Raw genomic sequence first — 11,872 nt, 5'->3', positions numbered from 1 at the left:
TCAAGTGATCCTCTTGCCTCGGCCTCCCAAAGTGCTGGGATTACAGACATGAACCACTGCACCCGGCCCAGATTGCTTCTTTCTGTTTGTATTTGCCTGTATCTCTCATATTAGAAGACTTTCTCAATGACTCATAAACCTTTATTTTATTATTTTTTTTAGACGGAGTCTCCCTCTGTCACCCAGGCTGGAGTGCAGTGGCACGATCTCGGCTCACAGCAACCTCCACCTCCCAGGTTCAAGCAATTCTCCTGCCTCAGCCTCCTGAGTAGCTGGGGCTACAGGTATGGGTCATCACACCCGGCTAATTTTTGTATTTTTACTAGAGATAAGGTTTCACCATGTTGGCCAGGCTGGTCTTGAACTCCTGACCTCAGGTGATCGGCTCACCTCAGTCTCCCAAAGTGCTGGGATTACAGGCGTGAGCCACCATGCCCAGCCGGTAATCTTGATCACATAATCATGATTAAAGCATGGCAACTTATCCCCGTGATTAAGCATGAGAGAGTAAAAACTCAATGGAAGTGCAAAAATATGGGGCTTTTTTTGTTTTTAAAGAGACAGAGTGTTGCTATGTTACCCAAGCTGGCCTCTAGGCCTCTAATTCTTGGGCTCAAGCAATCCTCCCACCTCAGCCTCTAGGGTAGTTGAGACTACAGACTTGTGCCACCGGGCGTGGCTTGTATATGGGGCTTGTTGACTTTACAGTTCATTATAGAGTGCCTGGAGTGGGCAAGTTCACCAGGAAGAAACTTCCGACCTCCTGCTAGGTGGACAAGTGCCTAGTTGCTAGCATTCTGGATGATAAGTGAGGGGAGAGGGGTGGGGAGGTCTGTGCAATAAACATTCAACATACATAAGCACTAAGTCCCCCTGTTTGGGATATAAGACCTATAACTCAATTGTGCAGAGAACTTTCATAGTCTGAAGACCTTTGGTTTTACTTTCATCAGAGAATACATGTCTGGTCTTATCATTTAGACAGACACGTTTGCAAGGTTTGACATTGCTTGCTACATTTCTTTACCCGTTTATTTTATTTTATTTTATTTTTATGATGGAGCCTCGCTCTGTCGCCCAGGCAGGAGTGCAGTGGTGCGATCTCGGCTCACTGCAAGCTCCGCCTCCCGGGTTCACGCCATTCTCCTGCCTCAGCCTCCTGAGTAGCTGGGACTACAGGCTCCAGCCACCACGCCCGGCTAATTTTTTGTATTTTTAGTAGAGACGGGGTTCCACCATGTTAGCCAGGATGGTCTCGATCTCCTGACCTCGTGATCCACCCACTGTGTCCTCCCAAAGTGCTGAGATTACAGGCGTGAGCTACCGTGCCCAGGTACCTGTTTCTTTTTTTTTAGACGCAGCCTCCCTCGGTCTCCCAGGCTGGAGTGCAATGGTGTGATCTCGGCTCGCTGCATCCTCTGCCTCCCAGGTTTAAGCGATTCTCCTGCCTCAGCCTCTCAAGTAGCTGGGATTACAGGTGCTCACCACCACGCCCGGGGTAATTTTTGTATTTTTAGTAGAGACAGGGTTTTACCATTTTGGACCAGGCTGGTCTAGAACTTCTGGCCTCAGGTGATCCACCCTCCCCGGCCTCCCAAAGTACTGGGATTACAGGCGTAAGCCACCATGCCCCTCCTCTTTACCTGTTTCTTAATTCGAAGTCACTTATTCTTGAGATCAGAACTAGCGGTAGAGAAGGATGGTGAAGCATTCATTCCTATGCCAAGGGCTCTGCTGGGTCCCTCCTTTGGTACATCAAGAAGTGGGCCATTGTCTCTAGCCAACTTTTTCTTCATAAAAACTTACCTGTTATATGTGCCATTTCTTTGGGACCGTGGTGACATGAGTAGTAACAATTCATATGTAAAATTATCAAGAGTGACTTAACACAGTTAAAGTGTTTGCATGCTAAGAAAGCCTTTAATGATTAATCTCATTGTTGACTTTTAAGGTGTGGTAGAACACTGATGGGGATAAGATTTTTGTCCCATTTTATCATACCACTTATACGTAGGTTCAGTAGAATAAGATTCAATAAAATGTTGAGATGTGTCAAAGTATCACCAAATTTCACACACACGCACACACAAAGCTGAAACTATTTTTATTATAGTTTATCCTATATAATCTAAAAATCATTAGTAAATGTATTTTTTAATCACAAAACATATAAAGAAATAGTTCCAAATGTTTTTGTCATCCCTCAAGACATGAACACTCATTATTTTTAAAAAATGAAAGTGGTCAATTTCACAAAGCTGGGCTTTTGTGGTATGTAAGAAACAGTAACTGAAAGGTTTACTGAAACTACACTCAGAGGCAAAGACAAATGCCTCTGCAAGGTGGCTTCTAAATATACATGGGACACATAGTTATTAGTGACTATCTGACTCAGTTCAGCCGAAGCTAATGAGGGAAAAGGGCGAGGAGCTGTTAAGTGGAAATTTGTACCTTTCACTTTTGGGTTTTATGTGTCTATTTCTGGATCCACCAGGAAGAGAAGCATTTTGAGATAGGATACTGTTTATACTTAACACATTCTAGACATGGAAAAAGATAACACCCTTCTTTTTTTTCTTTTTTTTTTTTGAGACAGAGTTTTGCTCTTGTTGCCCAGGCTGGAGTACAATGGCATGATCTTGGCTCACCACAACCTCCGCCTCCCAGGTTCAAGCGATTCTCCTGCCTCAGCCTCCCGAGTAGCTGGGATTACAGGCATATGCCACCACACCAGGCTAATTTTGTATTTTTAGTAGAGACGGGGTTTCTTCATGTTGGTCAGGCTGGTCTCAAACTCCCAACCTCAGGTAATCCATCCGCCTCGGCCTCCCAAAGTGCTGGGATTATAGGAGTGAGCCACCGCGCCCCGCCCACCCTTCTTTCTTTGACTTAGTACTTAGTACTTTCTTTGACTTAGTGCCATCAAATTTCATTCCCCTCAGAAACAATTTTTTTCATTTTTAAAGTAGTTTTCTTTTGCCCGAAGAAACAATTTAGGCTGGTTGTGGTGGCTCACGCCTGTAATCCCAGCACTTTGGTAGGCCAAGGCAGGCGGATCACTTCAGGTCAGGAATTTGAGACCAGCCTGGCCAACATGGTGAAACCCAGTCTCTACTAAAAATACAGAACATTAGCCGGGTGTGGCACGCCTGTAGTCCCAGCTACTCGGGAGGCTGAGGCTGGAGAATCGCTTGAGCCAGAAGGCAGAGGTTGTAGTGAGCCGAGATCCTGCCACTGCACTCCAGCCTGGGCGACAGAGCCAAAACTTGTCTAAAAAAAAAAAAAAAAAAAGGCTGGGCACAGTGGCTCATGCCTGTAATCCCAGCACTTTGGGAGGTCAAGGTGGGTGGATCATGAGGTCAGGAGTTCAAGACAAGCCTGGCCAAGACGAAAAATTAGCTGGGCATGCTGGCATGCGCCTGTAATCTCAGCTATTCAGGAGGCTGCGGCAGAGAATTGCTTAAACCTGGGGAGCGGAAGTTGCAGTGAGCCGAGATCACACCACTGCACTCCAGCCTGGGCGACAGAGTGAGACTCCGTCTCAAAAAAAAAAAAAAAGCAAGACGCGTGGCTCACGCCTGTAATCCCAGCACTTTGGGAGGCAGAGGCGGGCGGAGTTTGAGACAAGCTTGACCAACATGGTGAAACCCTGTCTCTACTAAAAATACAAAAATTAGCCAGGCATGGTGGCACGTGCCTGTAACCCTAGCTACTTGGGAGGCTGAGGCAAGAGAATGGCTTGAACCCAGGAGGCAGAGGTTGCAGTGAGCCGAGATCGTGCCACTGCACTCCAGCCTGGGTAACAGAGTGAGACTCTGCCTCAAAAAAAAAAAAGGACAAACAAACAAAAAAACCCTACAGCTTAATAAAGATTTTCACTAAGAGTTTCCCCTAATTATATTTATTTTTGCCACAGTACTTTTTTGACACAGGGTCTCACTCTGTCGCCCATGCTGGAATGCAGTGGTGCAATCTCTCACTGCAGTCTCACTGCAGCCTCAACCTGTGTCAGCTTCTGAGTAGCTGGGACTAACAGACTGGTGCCACCATGCCCGGCTAAGTTTTTTATTTTTTGCAGAGATGGGTTTTTGCCATGTTGCCCAGGCTGGTCTCGAACTCCTGAGCTCAAGCGATCCACCAGCCTTGGTCTCCCAAAGTGTTCGGATTACAGGCATGGACCACCGCAGCCAAACCTCAGTTTTTTAATTTGTTTTTCCCGAGACAGAGTCTTGCTCTGTCGCCATGGCTGAAGTGCAATGGCGTGATCTTGGCTCACTGCAGTTATTTCAGTGAATATAAAAGTTGAAAGCTGAAAAGAACTGCTGATTATCTGTTAAATTAGGCATATTTAATATTTTTGTACATTATTTTGCTATTCAAAGACATTTATATGGCCAGGTGTGGTGGCTCATGCCTGTAATCCTAGCACTTTGGGAGGCCAAAGTGGGCAGATTGCTTGAGGCCAGGAGTTCAAGACCAGCCTGGGCAATATGGTGAGACCCCATTTCGATTACTAAAAAAAAAAAAAAAATTTAAAAGAAATACATTTAGAAAAAAAAAAGAAAGAAATATATTCGGGCCGGGCACAGTGGCTCATGCCTGTAATCCCAACACTGGGATGCCAAGGTGGGAGGATCACCTGAAGTCAGGATTTGGAGACCAGCTGGGCCAACATGGTGAAACTCTTTCTCTGTTAAAAATACAAAAATTAGCCGGGCGTGGTGGTGAACGCCCTTAATCCCAGCTACTCAGGAGGCTGAGGCAGGAGAGTCGCTTGAATCCGGAGGCAAAGGTTGCAGTGAGCCAAGATCGTGCCATTGCACTCCAGCCTGGGCAACAAGAGCGTAACTCTGTCTCAAAAAAAAAAAAAGAAACATATTCAAAGATATTTATAGAAAACCCTCAATGAAAGAAAATGTGTATCAGGTAAGCACAAATTAGACTTAGACAAGCAATCAATGAATAAATTGAGAGTACTTTTTATGAGCCAGGCACTATAGGAGCTAGGAATTCAGTAAGATCAAGATGGAGGCCATGACCTCCAGGAGATTCCCTGTGGGTAAGAGAAGGCAAGATTCTTGGGATTCCTCCTCTCCTTAACCAGGAAACCATTTATTGAGCACCTATTGTTAGGCCCCATATGGCCCCTGGGGGTGGCGTTGATACAGAAGCGAGGCAGGGAAGTGCTGGGTAGAGAAGGGAGGGGTCCCTGGCTAAGGCTCAACCCCCAGGCCTGTGCCCACGAACCTAGGTGAGGACACTCATTTTTCTTTTCTTGCCTAAATGTTGCATTTCTCAAGACCACTCTGGTCCGCCACGCCCCCATCCTTTGCCTATAAAAGCACCCGAGACCCTAGCAGGCCGGCATGAGCGGCTCCACTTGGAGAGGAACACACAGGCGGAAGAACACACAAGCGACTGGGCGCTGGCGGAAGAGCACATCTAAAGACTGCGGCGGGCCATACTGCGGCCGCCCATTCTGCGGCCGCCCATTCTGCGGCGGGCCGTTCTGCGGCGGGCCATCCTCCCGCAGGCCATCCTCCAGCAGGACCACGGAGAGTTTGGCCAGGGCGGTTAGAGGAGAGCCCAGGCCGCTGAGCATCCCCACTCCAAGAGAAAACCGCCTTCCCACTCCATCTCCCTTCTGGCTCTCCTATCTGCTGAGAGCTACTTCCACTCAGTAAAACCTTGCACTCATTCTCCAATTCAATCTGTCCTCTGATTCTTCCTCTACACCATGGCAAGAAACCCCGGGACACAGAAAGCCCTCTGTCCTTGCAATAAGGCAGGGGTCTAAGTGAGCTAGCACAAGCCGCCTGCGGATGGCTAAACTGAAACAGCGCACGGTAACACACGCCCACTGGGGCCTCAAGGGCTGTAACTCCATCCCGGCGGTAGCAATTGGACATCATGCCTTAGTGTACTGGCAAATTACTGCATTTCCTGGAGTTTCAGGGCGACTTGTGATATTTAAAAGCTCAAATTGTGGGGTGCTGATCTCTCTGGTAAGCACTATGTTTGGGGTAAAAACAGGCTGTCATGAGAGCGCATAGGTAAGGACAACCTCCTGGGGGAGGGTTGGGTGCAGAGGCTCCCCAAGCGAGGTCTGAAGGAGTTGGTCTGAGGGTGAAGAAAATAACGGGCATTTAAAGCTTTTAGAACGGGAAGAGCTTCCTCCTCTCCTCACCAAAAATAATAATAAACAAAATAAAGCAGAAGAGGATGGGCGCGGTGGCTCAGGCCTGTAATCCCAACACTTTGGGAGGCCGAGGCGGGTGGATCACCTGAGGTCAGGAGTTCGAGACCAGCTTGGCCAACATGGAGAATCCCCATCTCTACTAAAAATACAAAAATTAGCCGGGCGTCCTGGTGTGCACATGTAATCCCAGCTACCAGGGAGGCTGAGGCAGGAGAATTCCTTGAACCCAGGAGGTGGAGGTCGCAGTGAGCCGAGGTTGCAGTGAGCCAAGATCGCGCCACTGAACTCCAGCCTGGGCAACAGAGCGCGACTCGTCTCAAAACAAACAAACAAAAAACAAACAAACAACAACAACAAAAAAAAACAAAGCAGAAGAGATTGGGCAAATAGGGGAAGGTTAGAGAGGGAAGCTTGCTTCTTTAGAGGAGCCACAGGTATTTCAGTAGAACTAGAGCCTGAGAAGGGACTTTGAGCCTTTTGGTGTCAGTCTACTTTGTCCATCTGGTAAAGCCTACGCACTTGTCCCGGAATAATGGCTTTAAATATATAAAGTAGGAAACCATTATGTTGCAGTGCAGTTACCAGAATATTTAAAACACAGGTGCAATATATGTATGTATTTGTCAACCCATTAATAACAAGGTCTAGCAGTGGGTATAACTACTATAATTTCACAGTAGCAATGAAGATAAATAATGTTTTAAGATATTTGCAGTAACCAGGTGTGGTGGAGTGTACATGTCGTCCCAGATACTCAGGCTGAGGCAGGAGGATCATTTGCACCCAGGAGCTTGTGGCTGTAGTGTGCCATGATCATGCCTGTGAAAAGCCACTGCATGGCCGGGTGCGGTGGCTCACGCCTGTCATTCCAGCACTTTGGGAGGCCGAGGTGGGCGAATCACTTGAGGTCGGGATTTGAGACTAGCCTGACCAAAGCCTGACCAACATGGAGAAACCCTGTCTCTACTAAAAATACAAAATGAGCCGGGCACGATGGCGCATGCCTATAATCCCAGCTGCTCAGGAGGCTGAGGCAGGAGAATTGCTTGAACCTGGGAGGCGGAGGTTGCAGTGAGCCTAGATCGCACCATTGCACTCCAGCCTGGGCAACAAGAGCGAAACTCTATTAAAAAAAAAAAAAAAAAAAATCACTGTACTCCAGCCTGGGCAACCTTGTGAGACCCTGTCTCTAAAAATTAAAAAAAAATTTTTTTAAAGATATCTTTTGCCGGGCACAGTGGCTCATGCCTATAATCCCAGCACTTTGAGAGGCTGAGGTGGGTGGATCACCTAGGTCGGGAGTTTGAGACCAGCTTGACCAACATGGTGAAACGCCATCTCTACTAAAAATACAAAATTAGCCGGGCGTGGAGGCGCATGCCTGTAATTCCAGCTACTCGGGAGGCTGAGGCAGGAAAATTGCTTGAACCTGGGAGGAGGATGTTGTGGTGAGCCGAGATCGTGCCATTGCACACCAGCCTGGGCAACAAGAGTGAAACTCTATCTCAAAAAAAAAAAAAAAAAAGTCTTTAAGAACTGGGATGTCTTGTGAAAATGTCTGACTTTTGTTGGTTGTGGAGTCACAGCTGTTGTTAATAATACTAGGATTTATTGCCTATATTCATAATAGAAGGAAATCTTACATTTCGATTAGAGATTGGTAAAAGAAGATTTTTTTTTTGCATTCAAGTTCAATCTACCCTCAGGTTATGACCCCCTGGTTTTAGGCTATAGTTTCTAAACAGGGCTTCCTGCCTTCAGTCAGATGTACCTCTATTCCAGTTGTCTAGTTTGGGAATGCACAAATCTGATCAAGCCATTCTCCTCTTTAAAGCTCTTTACTAGTTCCCCTGGCCTTTAGGATTAAGTCTAAATTCTTCATTGTGATTTACACATCCCTCCAGTATAAGTCTCTTTCCACTCCCTTACTCCTGCTCTTTTTCCCAGACAAACAGAACTTGTCAAACACAATCCTGTTTTGCCTTCCCACTCGATGCTTTTTTCTGATTGGAAACTTCTTTGACTCTATCCCTTCTCTGCTGGGTAAATGCCTCAGTCATCACCTCCTTCAGAAATCTGTTCATGGCCTGGCGCAGTGGCCTGTACACCTGTACACTCATGTTACATGTGGCCTCACGTCTGTAATCCCGGCACTTTGGGAGGCCAAGGTGGGTGGATCACTTGAGGTCAGGAGTTTGAGACCAGCCTGGCTAAATGGTGAAACCCCATCTCTACTAAAAGTACAAAAATTAGCCGGATGTGGTGGCGGCTACTCCGGAGGCTGAGGCACAAGAATTGCTTGAAACTGGGAGGTGGAGATTGCAGTGAGCCAAGATTGTGCCACTGCACTCCAGCCTGGATGACAGAGCGAGACTCAAAAGAAAAGAAATCTGACTTAACATCTACCTGGTTCCTGGCCTCACACTGGGAGAGACAGATAATTAAACATGCCTTTATAACACATTGTGAGAACTGCTTTATCCATTGTTTTATTTCCAGAGTTTGCACCGTGCCTGAACAGTACCTGCTTAGTGCTTAAGTGTTACACAACTCCAGAGGGTGCATTCACACTGTATTCTATGTGAATGGGCCCTACACCCCGACCCTCCCCCAGAGTTCTGTAACTATTAGCCCAGGCCTGACAGTATTTTATTGATGAATAAACAAATGAATAAGTGGCCTCAACTGGGTGTGGAAAAACCCTGCAGGTACCGAATTTGGGCAGGAATTATTCTTGGATTATGTATACAGTCCTGTGTTCTTAATGACCAGGATATGTTCTGAGAAAGGCGTCATTAGGTGATTTTGTTGTTGTGGGAACATCACAGAGTGCACTCAAACGAACTTAGATGGTAGAGTCTACTGCACACCTAGGCTACATGGTAGAGCCTGTTGCGCCTAGGCTATACACCTATGCAGCATGTTACTGTACTGAATGCTGTCGACAACTGTACCACATAAAAATATGATATAATCTTTAAAAATTTAAATTTAAATTTTTTAAATAAATAAAGATGAGGTCTCACTATGCCACCCAGGCTCGTCTAGAACTGCTTGGTTCAGGCGATCCTCCTGCCTCTGCCTCCTTAAGTGTTGAGATTACAGATTTGAGCCACCTCGCCTGGCCTGGTATTATAATCTTATAGGACCACCACGGTATATGTGGTCCATCATTGAACAGTTATTATGCAGCACATGACTGTATTCAGTTTCTTAAGTTAATCATCGTAATCTTTTTTGTGTGTCTGCATATTATAATTTAGAAGGGTTGAGTATTTCAAGGGCTTAAAAAAAGCCACTTGTTTTTCTGAATATAGAAGTATTACAGGCTGGGCACAGTGGCTCATGCCTGTAATCCCAGCACTTTGGGAGGCCGAGACAGGCAGATTGCTTGAGCCCAGGAGTTTAAGACTAGCCTGGGCAACATAGCAAGACCCCATCTTTACTAAAAATAAAAAATTAACCCAGCATGGTACATACCTTTTATCCCAGCTACTCAGGAGGCTGAGGTGGGAGGATCACCCAGGAGGCTGAGGCCACAGTGAGCCATGATTTTGTGATTATGACACTACACTCCAGCCTGGGTGACAGAGTAAGACTGTGTGGGGGAAAAAAAAAAGCATTACAAGTGCATTTGTAGGAAACTTGAAAAATATGGTAAAATATACAAAACTAAAATCAAAAGTCACCCCAAAACAATCTTATGACTGAACAGAACTGTCTTGGGGTATTTTATACCAATTACATTTAATTAAAATTATAAACCAGATTGAATATGTATTTGCACAGTTTTTGTGTGTGTGTGTGTGGTTTTTTATTATTATTTTTTTTGAGACAGAATCTTGCTCTGTTGCCTAGGCTGGAGTGCAGTGGCGTAAAAACGGCTCACTGCAGCCTTGACCTCCTGGGCTCAAGTGATTCTCCCGCCTCAGCCTCCCAAGTAGCTGGGACCACAGGCACATGCCACAACACCTGGCCAATTTTTGTATTTTTTTGTAGATACAGAGTCTCACTATGTCACCCAGGCTGGTCTTGAACTCTTGGCCTTAAACAATCCTCCCGTCTTGGCCTCTGCAAGTGCTGGGATTACAGGCATGAGCCACCATGCCTGGGCTGCACACTGATTTTTTATTCCAAAAGTGTTAATTGTGTAAGACATACAGAATATATAGTTATCATGGAGATGTGGTTTTTCTTTTGTTAATTCTTTAACTTTGCAAATATTCCCTGAATGTAAAACATGAGTAAGACACTGAAGTGGACATTCTGGGTAAAGTAAAGATAAATTGGACATTGATCCCATTACCCAGGCACTTACAGGCTGTTGGAGAGATCAGACACATTTGGAACCTTAAGACAGTCATGCACCACAGAGCAACCTTTCTGTCAACAACTGACTGCATGGTGGTCCCGTCAGATTACAATGGAGCTGAAAAATTCCTATTGCCTAGTGATATTGTAGCTGTTGTAATGTCATAGTGCAATTACTTAATTTTAAAATATAGTGTAGCCTAAGTGTACAGTGTTTATAAAGTCTACAGTAGTGTGCAGTAATGTCCTAGGCCTTCACATGCACTCACTACTTACTCATTGACTCACCTAGAGCAACTTCCAGTCCTGCAAGCTATATTCATGGTGAGTTTATTTTTTCCTTAGAGATGGTTTTTTCCCTAGAGATGTGGTCTCACTGTGTTGCTCAGTTTGGACTGAAATTCCTGGGCTCAAGTGCTCCTTTTGACTCAGTCTCCTGAATACTTGGTACTACAAGCATGTACAACTACATCTGGCTCATTTTTAAATCTTTCATACTATATTTTTATTGTACTTTTTCTATGTTTAGATACAGAAATACTTACCGTGGTGTTACAATTGCCTACAGTATTCAGTACAATGACATACGGTGTAGGTTTGTAGCTGAAGAACATTATTATATTACTACACCAAACCATATAGCCTAGGTGTGTAGTAGGCTGTACCATCTAAGTTTGTGTAAGGACACTGTATGATGTTCACATCATATAGTTCTTCACCTAAGGATGCATTTCTCAGAACATATCCCTGTTGTTAAGTGATACATGATTGTACAAGGCAGTAAGGACATATGATATAAGAAAGCCGCAGTCACCCAGAGTGAACTTTTTTGTTTTTGAGATGGAGTCTTGCTCTGTCTCCCAGGCTGGAGTACAGTGGTGCAATCTTGGCTCACTGCAACCTCTGCCTCCTGGGTTCAAACTATTCTCCTGCCTCAGCATCCCGAATAGCTGGGATGACAGGCGTGTGCCATCACACCCAGCTAATTTTTGTATTTTTAATAGAGACGGAGTTTCACCTTGTTGGCCATGCTGATCTTGAACTCCTGACCTCAAGTGATCCACCCAACTCGGCCTCCCAAAGTGCTGGGATTACAGGTGTGAGCCACCGTGCCCAACCTCTCTACTTAAAACTTGCAATGTGTTCTTGTTGAATTTATTTTTATTTTAATTAGCAACTTTTTATTGAAATACAACTCACATACCATAAATTTTTTTTCTTTTTTGAGACAGAGTCTTGCTGTGTCACCCAGGCTAGAGTGCAGGGGCACAATCTCGGCTCACTGCAACCTCCCCTTCTTAAGTTCAAGCAATTCTCCGACCTTAGCCTCCCGAGTAGCTGGGACTACAGGTGGGCACCACC

The 11,872-nt window shown here is 45.5% G+C and overlaps 1 long non-coding RNA gene across 1 annotated transcript; it reads left to right on the top strand.

Annotated features, from left to right (window-relative positions):
• The first annotated feature begins 207 nt into the window (after window positions 1–207).
• Window positions 208–5,482, top strand: LOC131383136 (uncharacterized). The gene is made up of 3 exons (XR_009212925.1): window positions 208–284; window positions 1,356–1,477; window positions 5,301–5,482. It is a non-coding gene; the product is annotated as an uncharacterized LOC131383136 (long non-coding RNA).
• Window positions 5,483–11,872: the final 6,390 nt, after the last annotated feature.

Source organism: Hylobates moloch, unplaced genomic scaffold (genome assembly GCF_009828535.3).
Source record: "Hylobates moloch isolate HMO894 unplaced genomic scaffold, HMol_V3 SCAFFOLD_3, whole genome shotgun sequence".
Taxonomy (NCBI): Eukaryota; Metazoa; Chordata; class Mammalia; order Primates; family Hylobatidae; genus Hylobates; species Hylobates moloch.
The sequence above is the reverse complement of the archived record's forward strand: the minus strand, read 5'-3'. Positions and strand labels throughout refer to the sequence as shown.